Below are 8,322 nucleotides of genomic sequence, written 5' to 3' on the forward strand. Positions count from 1 at the left end.
TTATTCAGTGAGGGCGATTTAGTAAATGACAATAGATTAATACATCTAAGCAATGATTTATTGATTTGCAAAATAATAAAGGACGTCAATATTGGCATTTATTACATGATTATTATAAATAATCAATGACATTAGTTTAAACACATCATAGGACGTAAAAAATACAGTTAATATAAATACACATAATTACATAATATGACCACTGACCAAGTGATATATTTTGGCAAGAAAAAATTAATTTAATCAGGACTAAGACTAATTAAAATATTAAAAAATATAACCAAGATATCTGTTTCATTTATTAACAATAATAAATTAAAATTGATACTTTAACTAATTTAGTATTACTATTTTTATTTAGAAAAAACTATGTGAATTATGGATGTTGGCTGTCACATAAATGTATAGTATATAATATATTAGTTATTTTAAAATTTAACTTAGTTTGTGCAGGCACCTAGTTATTTTATTGATGATGATGAACATTACACCAGTAGATTTTCTAGTTCTGAGGATAAGGTCACTCATCTACCACCTGAGTCAGATCTATAGATAAAGCAATGGCGGCTCGTAGGGGATATATTTGATTCATGTGATTCACAAAAATATTAATAGGTGGGTGAGTTGGAAAAGGTAGGCTGGATCATTTTTAAAGGTTGATAATCAAATTATAAACAATAAATATAATATATATATATTTAGATATAGTTAGTTGTTTAGGGTAAGTGGTGGTGTAAAAATATCCAAAAATACTGAATGTGATTCGAAGAAAAAAATTCAAGCCGCTGACTGAAAGAATAAAAGAATTTGATTGAGATTTATATTACGTTACTATTAAGTTCTTGTGGACATTTTTTTTAATTTCGAGAATACTGAATAATAATATAATATATTGAGACTTTAGAAATTAACGTTAAAAAATCAAATAAACAAGTATTATAAAGCCTTTGTTTAAATGGTAGGTACCTATGATTTATAAGCTCAATGTGATTCAAAATATTTATTATAGTAATATAGTAAATTAGTAGGTAAATGGAAATTATTATATATTATTGTCTATTAATATTAATACATTATTATTATTAATATAAATAAGTACTTATTAAAATTTAATATAGAACTAAAAACCATGTACTATTTTTGGGGATGCTAATTCTGAATTTGGATATACTAAAAATACTCTTGCACAGTATAGTACTCCCCCATAATCCACACAATCATAATAGTGCCTATGAAGCCTTATACACAAATATTATTAATTGGCAGTCAACTCTTAGGTATACAACTATACAAGTATAATTACTATTAAAATATATTATTACTTACTACTTAGTAGTTACTACCTATATTTGGGGGAAATAGTCCTTAAATTTGTTTAAAGAAATATTCAAAATAGCAAAAATTCTAAAAAAAAAAATCGCTTGCTTTAATCATTATTTATATTATTCATTGTATTTAATATTTTAACATCAATGATATAAACATACGTATAATGCAATAATTTTGTAAAAATAAAAAAACAAAACAAAACCCCCTGTAAAAGCAATGGATCTGTTAACTGCATTTCGTTTAGAATTTAGGTACTATTAAGTTATAATAGCTTACTTCAGGGACGTATTTAGAAATGTCTTAAGGGGGGGGGGCACAAACAAAAAGTTCAAATTTGAGTACATTAGGCGTAGAGTTCTAAAATATCTTATATAATGAAAATAAGTATAAAATACGGTGAATGGGAGTGGGCCATGGGCCCCTTCCTTAAATACGCCCCTGGCTTACTTAGATAGTTAGATACCTTACCTACCTATGTATATAGTATATAAATATATAATAAAAATATAAGATATAATGTATAAACGATTATTTGTGCTATAATTTTTTTTTTTTTACTGGATATTAATAATCATTAATCTGTTCGTAGGAACAACAAGAAAATTTAATAAAGAATTTAAACATGAGTAAATTAATGGGAAAAGGCGCCCATTGATGACAGTAATGGATGGCAAAATTTAATCTGTAAAATAACTTATAAATTAATTTATAAAAATATCAAATAGAATTTCGAATGAAAAACATAACTTTGTAGACAATTACTTATCAGTCCCTGTAGCGCAGAGGATAGCGCGTTGGACTTCTAATCCAAAGGTCGTGGGTTCGATCCCCACCAGGGATGGGGAAAAATCTGATAAATTTTTACAATTCACAATTCCTTGTTATTTATTCAGAATATAGATTTTATGATTTATGATTGGAAAATGTTTTCGGTGATAGTTTTACCTATAAATTACAAATTTTAGGATTTTTTATAATTTTTAAAAACAAGAATGGTATTAGTTAAATATTATATTGATACCTACGGAATGTGGAAGTTTCACTAAAAGATTGAATTTGTTCAATACTCACGTTTAATGTATAAAAATTAAAAACGTAGTAGTCGTTTACTTTTTATCAAATAAAAACCGGTCTAGTTTCATGTCCTTAAGTAAATTAACACATTCATGCATTCATCTTCATTTAAATTTAAATTACCAAATACATTGAATAAAATTGATGTACCTAATTTGTTGTTATAAAGTAAAGATTAGACAACATTTAAAAGTAGATGCATAATTAATCGTAGTAATTAGTAACTACTTAATTATAATTAAATAAATTATAAAACAAAATACTTTTTTGTTTTTAATACACATTATAAATTATAATGTCCGATGGATCAAATGTATTACAATCAAAGGCAAATTAAAACACAAATATTACGTAAAATAAGTAGGTACCTATAAAAAACATCTGATAGGAAAGTAGATATTAATGATAGAGAGGTCTTCATTTGTTAATTTTAATTATTTGATTAATTGCATTGCAGATTGAGGCCGATGAGAATTGAGCAAAAGAAATAAAAATAGGAATTTTTTTGCATGTAAGACAAGAGTCAAGAAGGCGCTTTTAAATTAATATAAGAAAGAAGAGAGAGAGATTAAATAAAGAAAATTATGATATTTGCTATAACACTCATAATTAAAGAATAAAAATGTTATTTTACCCAAGTAACTACGATCAATTAAAGAAGACAATTTGACTTAAGTAGAATAAGGTAGGTACCTAATACCTACAAGGCTATAAGTTTTGATAATTTGATGATGAATAGTCATGAGGAGCGCAGGTGAATTATTTGATTGAATTAAGTTATTTTTGATAGACAGAACTATCACTAATATAGTAATGATATTACTTTGTCGTTTAAAAAATTTGATAGCATAAACACGTATCTGTATTTGAAATTGAAAATATTTAATATTCTTGTTGATATTTTACAATTAATGTTACACACCAAGAACATGGTTCTTGACATAATTTCGCATCAGTCCCTGTAGCGCAGAGGATAGCGCGTTGGACTTCTAATCCAAAGGTCGTGGGTTCGATCCCCACCAGGGATGCATTTGGTGTTTACATTTTTTGCACTTTTTTCATCAAATATTTTCTTTGTGTAATGCATATTTTGTTATTTTAATAAAAAATATTCATAATATTAAGTTTTCCGTTAAACATATACAATTTTATCATACATATTTAATGTATTCTAAATTAAGAGAAGACTACCAAATATTACTATATCGTTCATGGTTTATTTTCTTTACCTCATGATAAAATATATATTATATTTTTCTTGTGATGAACATATTTTCAATACAAACAAAATTACAGTGAAACCTGACTTAACGGACAATGACCTGGTCCCGGCAAAAAGATAGGCATTCCAATGTAATTCGACCTGTCTATAACGGACTCTTTGTATTACGGGCGAACCTCCTTTCGCCCAAATATGACCTTCCTTTTTTTTCCACGTCCTCTTTTCCACTAAAAATGAAAAATAGTTTCCTCTTTTCGCCTATGGTTTCACGTTTTACATTTTGGAAACCACTGTCTCAAAATTTCTCGATTGACTATATTAATAACAATCAAAATTAATAATTTAAAAAAAATTATATAATAATCAAATAAAAAAAATAGAAAAAATACATAGGTAATTATTAATAATAATCAAAATTAATAATTTAAAAAAAAATCATATAATTATCAAGTAAAAAAATAGAAAATTATATAGGTATAATTATTAATAATAATTAACATTACGTAGCTAATACTTACGACATATCTACATAATTTATGTACAGATTTATAATTGATGTATATTATACTTAGATACTTATATCTTTTTTTACATAATAATAAAATAAATGATATAATAATCAATAGTGATCACTAGTTCGTTAATATAAAATAACATTTTAGGTATTTGTCATTTATTTTTATGACATTGTTAAAAAAAAGTTATTCATGGACTTAATTTGTATTTACATTTTTGTATAATTGAATGCCATTGATTTAATGAACTCATACCGACTTAACTCTTCTCTATTGTACTTTTCAATTTTTTCTTCGTTTTTTAATTGGCATTCTCTTACTTGTCTGTCTTTGGAAAAGTGTTGTAACTGGATACTATTTAATTTAATATAAACATTAGTTTGGGTTTCTTGTACCACAGCCAACCACGTATGAATTGGTGGAGAATTACTATAAAAACTTTTGTTAAAAAATGAATGAAAGGACTCGCATGCATTTGTTGTCCTGATTAACTCTGATGATTTAGCTGCATAAAGCTTTGGTGAGAACATACTTTCGTCGGATATATAGTTATCAGTTAAATAACACAGAACTTTTGTAGTTTTTCATTTTTAGGGCAGTCACTCATTAAATCTTCTACATAACAATCACCTACTTCTTCAGGATTTAAAAATAGTAAACCAAACGTGTGATGTATCCACTTACCGATATCTGAAGACTCGTCTTTATAGTGTGTAGCCAAACCAAATTTTTGCACATTTCTCCACCATGATTGGGTTAAATGAAACCTACATCCAATTATTTCCGTATTTGGCCAAACAATTTTTATTGCTTTATGTATAGCATATTCAAAATCAACCATACATTTTAACGGCGATAAACGTAATCCAAGGCTATTATATTTCTCGGTGATTTTTTTAAACACAAATTCATATGTATGTTCCGATTAATCAACTAATAGGCAAAAAACTAATAGTACATAATGGCCATTTTTATATCCATGAATAGTGAACATTTGTTCAAAAAATCCTGCAGAATATTTAAACGTACCATCGACGTATACGTTTTTAACATTACTCAAGAAATGTAAATTTTTTCAGAGGAAAATATTATAATATTTTTATTTTCATCATTATTCAATACAAAATGTTCACCACTTGTAGTGTTTATTTCAATTGCGTTAATATACTGATGAACTTCATTTATATCAGTAGGGTTAGAAGGGAGAACTTTTGCACGAGATTTATACATATTGTTCTTAACCTTTTTATATCAACTACGTTTAAATATGATGATGCGTCGTTTTGAGCCATTTCTTTTAATATTATTTTTTTTGCTCTTGTATGGAGATCTTCTAAAGATTTTCGTTTACATGCTGTGTTTATTATTTGGCGATTAATATTCGATTTATCATATTCATTATGATTGTGTTCTCCGACTGCTGAAGTAAAAGCATAATTTTTTCTGTATATAATTTTGCATCATACGTTCTTGTTACACATCTCCAACGGGTAGAGTTGTCTTTTTTATAAGTCGATCCAAAATTGTACTTAAAATTATTGTAAAGAACCATACAATCACCTCTTTTACTTTTTAAAAATTCCATTTTTATAAAATGTTTTTTTAAATTATTAATTTTGATTGTTTTTAATATAGCCAGTCGAGAAATTTTGAGACAGTGGTTTCCAAAATGTAAAATATGAGACCGTGGGCGAAAAGAATACAATTATTTGTAGGCGAAAAGAGGAAACTATTTTTTCATTTTTGGTAAAAAAGAGGACGTGGGCAAAAAGAAGAAGGTCGTTTTTGGGCGAAAGGATATATTTTACCCCGGTGATTTCATAACGGACAAGAATCCTAGTTCAAATCTAAATGTAATATCAAATTATGTATATACAAACTACGAAACAGCTTCAGTACAGAGCACAATTAGGTACACGCGAAAACATAGATTACGACCGATTGCATTATCCCCGATATCGATTACTGCCGGCTGCAGTATCAGTTTTTTCTCCAAAAATGTTTAACTTGGTATAGATTAGTCAATCTGAAGTTAAAAATTACTTTATTTAAATTTCAATCATAGCGAAGAAATAATTTTTGTGTTTTACAATTATGTGTATTTTCAAAATATTTTATTTTTTTCTATCATTGTTTGAAAATCTAAAGATATTTATTTCAGTTGTTTTTAAACAATGTTAATTAGTTTATAGCTTAATATCTGTGATAGGTCACTGCCAATCCAGTAAAATAATTTAAAATCGTAAGGGTCAAGGGAATGATTATATTATATACGAAATAGCTACGTGCTTATATTTATATATCCTCAGACCTCAGTGAGTTGTTTCAATATAATTTATTAACCAGTGTCATGTAGTCATAGCATTTACGAAATTGACTGCAATAATATATATTTTAAATACATACATTATTCATATTTAAAATAGCATGATTTAAAGTTTAAAATTTGTACTAAACATGTAAATTAAAGTTCTTTAATTTTTCAAATTTATTACTAAAAAATAAAATTTACAATCTGTAATAAAAAAAGTAATAATATATACTGTGTGTTTAATTTTAAAGGTAACAGGAAATATTTCAAACCTATGACTTTGAGTTTGATTCGAAATTTTTTTACTGCATACAGGACATATTAATACATCTGTTTTTGATAAATTCTAATTGTTAACTATTTTTATCTGCGCATTCGCAGTAAAATAAACATTTCTTAAACAGGAACCATATTATATTTGATACTGGTTTTCACTGCTTTATTTTTTTCTGAGCAACTTTGATCTTTGCAATTTTTTGATATCTTCGAAATTGATATTTTTAGGATAGTCAAAAGTATTAAACTAGGTAATTTTGTAATTATCACATTTTCAACGCTCTATCTTAATCATGCATTTATAAGTATAATTTATCGATAAATTCTAATGATATTATTTTATAAATTCGATGAAATAATAAATACATCTTGTAGTTTTAATCAAAATAAATTATCATAATAATACGTATAATTATACGAATCACCTAATTTAAAACTGTCCTAAAAATGTCAATTTTGAAGAAATCAAAAAACTGTAAAGATCAAATTTTGCTCAGAAAAAAATAAAACAATCCAAAAAATAGTGGTTTTTATTTAAGAAATTTATTTTTATTGCGCAAGCGCAGATAAAAGTAGTTAAAAATTATAATTTATCAAAAACAGATGTATATATCCAGTACGCAGTAAAAAACTTCGAATCAAACTCAATCATGTGTTTGAAATATTTTTTGTTACCTTTAAAATTAAATACACGGTACCTATAACAAGTAAATTTGTGTTTGGAAATAAATATAATTTTCTATATACTATTGTTACTATAGGGCTACTAATAGGTAGGTACTATGTAAGAATATTTTATATTGTATCCAACCAAAAATGCAATTTGATAATAAAGATAGTTAAATACGTGAATATTAGAAATTATATAAAACTATAAAAGTATAGATAACACTTTTTTACTATAAGCTAAAATACAAATAAATAATGGACTATTACTAAATCTTAGGTCCTAGACGTAAATAAATAGTTAATCTGCGTTAATAATCAAGTGAATTAAATTTCAATATTATTAAAATATGTTGCCTATTTAGTCCCAAATCGCAATATTATATTATAATATATTTTGTTTTGAAATGATTATGATATAATAAATAATAATAATAATAATCAAATCATTTTAACTGTTGTCAGTTAAAGACTCGTATCTAGATAATCAACTATTTACTTAATAATTATAATATTATATAGGATTTATATTTGTGCATAATCAATTTTAATTACCGATGAATTATATTATTATCTATTGTATATATGAATTAATACATTTTATTTTTACTATACAGCAGAACAGCTTTCCGTTTTTTATATTTTGTTGTTATTAGCTAGTAATATTTAATAGTTTAAAATATTATTGATTTATATAATATAAACAATTTGAGGGTTAACTACGATTTTTATTGTGAAGTGCGGGCCATACCATTCTTTGGCCTAAATATAATTATCAAGGTGATTAGGGCGATTATAACTGTCAAAATAATAGTTTATTTATAATATATACATATAATTAATTCATATAGGCCCAACTTTTAATATCTTTAAATTTTATATTAAATTATAATTAATTATGTTATGTAAATTTCAACCAGATATTTTTA

The 8,322-nt window shown here is 25.6% G+C and overlaps 2 non-coding genes across 2 annotated transcripts; both read left to right on the forward strand.

Annotated features, from left to right (window-relative positions):
* Positions 1-2,097: 2,097 nt before the first annotated feature.
* Positions 2,098-2,170, forward strand: Trnar-ucu. Its single transcript has one exon. It is a non-coding gene; the product is annotated as a tRNA-Arg (tRNA).
* A 1,188-nt stretch (positions 2,171-3,358) lies between these two features.
* Positions 3,359-3,431, forward strand: Trnar-ucu. The gene has a single exon. It is a non-coding gene; the product is annotated as a tRNA-Arg (tRNA).
* Positions 3,432-8,322: the final 4,891 nt, after the last annotated feature.

Source organism: Rhopalosiphum maidis, chromosome 1, assembly GCF_003676215.2.
Source record: "Rhopalosiphum maidis isolate BTI-1 chromosome 1, ASM367621v3, whole genome shotgun sequence".
NCBI classification, from domain to species: Eukaryota; Metazoa; Arthropoda; class Insecta; order Hemiptera; family Aphididae; genus Rhopalosiphum; species Rhopalosiphum maidis.